The sequence below is a fragment of the Gavialis gangeticus genome, unplaced genomic scaffold (assembly GCF_001723915.1).
Source record: "Gavialis gangeticus isolate Ggan-Ray unplaced genomic scaffold, GavGan_comp1, whole genome shotgun sequence".
Taxonomy (NCBI): Eukaryota; Metazoa; Chordata; order Crocodylia; family Gavialidae; genus Gavialis; species Gavialis gangeticus.
This window is the reverse complement of record NW_017729033.1, coordinates 72,308,866-72,309,928: the sequence shown is the minus strand read 5'-3', so window position 1 is coordinate 72,309,928 and position 1,063 is coordinate 72,308,866.

Sequence of the window (1,063 nt, the reverse complement as noted above, 5' to 3'; positions counted from 1 at the left end):
GTGGGTACAAAGAGGATGGAGCTAGACTGTTCTCAGTGGTGGCAGGGACCAGAACAAGGAGCAATGGTCTCAAGTTTCAGCAACGGAAGTTTAGGTTAGATATTAGGAAAAAAAATATCACTAGAAAGGTAGTAAAGCACTGGAACAGGTTATCCAGAGAGGTTGTAGACTCTCCGTCCTTGGAGGTTTTTAAGACAAAGCCTTGGCTGGGATAATATAGTTGAGAGTGGTCCTGCTTTAAGCAGGGGGTTGGCTTACATGACCTCCTGAGATCCCTTCCAACCCTAATTTTCTATGATTCTTTGCAAACCTGAAGAAAAAAGATATTGGTGAAATGGGGATAGGTCCTTTTAAAACATTTGCTAGCAATAAATAAATGGGAATCATAACAGGGTGAGGAATAAAAGAGAAAGAAAATGTTATGCTCATATATTTATGGGTACTTGGAAAGAAGTTCCAAGCAAAATTTTGTTTTCCAAATAAAAATATATAATAGAACTCACCTATATCTTTAATCTTACTGGGTGTTTGTAAACAACATGTGATTTCCTGTTTATGCCGCTGAAACTGATTTGTGTTTGCATGAACAGGATTTCCCACCACTTTAAAAGTCTGTTCGGCATGTTAAACTAATACTACTTGGATAAGTTTTATTTTGTGGTGCTCCCTGCTTACGTCGCCATATCTATGGATTCATGCTGTTCAAACAGTAATCAACTCAAAGACTTGTAATTGCTGTCTTTTGCTCCAAGTGGTGCTGCGCTATTTCTGTAGTTCAGGCCTTTGGCCACTGGGTGCAGCTGTTATTTGCTGCTTTTACATTATTTTATTTCTTTGGCTCCTTCTCATCCCTCCCTCCCTCCCTCCCCCTGCTCCCACAGAGGGTGGAGGCAGGGGTTGCTTCTGAGGGCAGCATTGGAGCCATGTTGAAAACAAACCTGGGGAGGAAATTCTGGACATGTGGCTTGCATTTAAAAAACCCGCCCAGACACAGCTCAGGGATGGGGCTGGCCACAGCCCCCCTTCCCCCTCCTTCCCCCTGGGCAGCATCTCCTGCCCACTC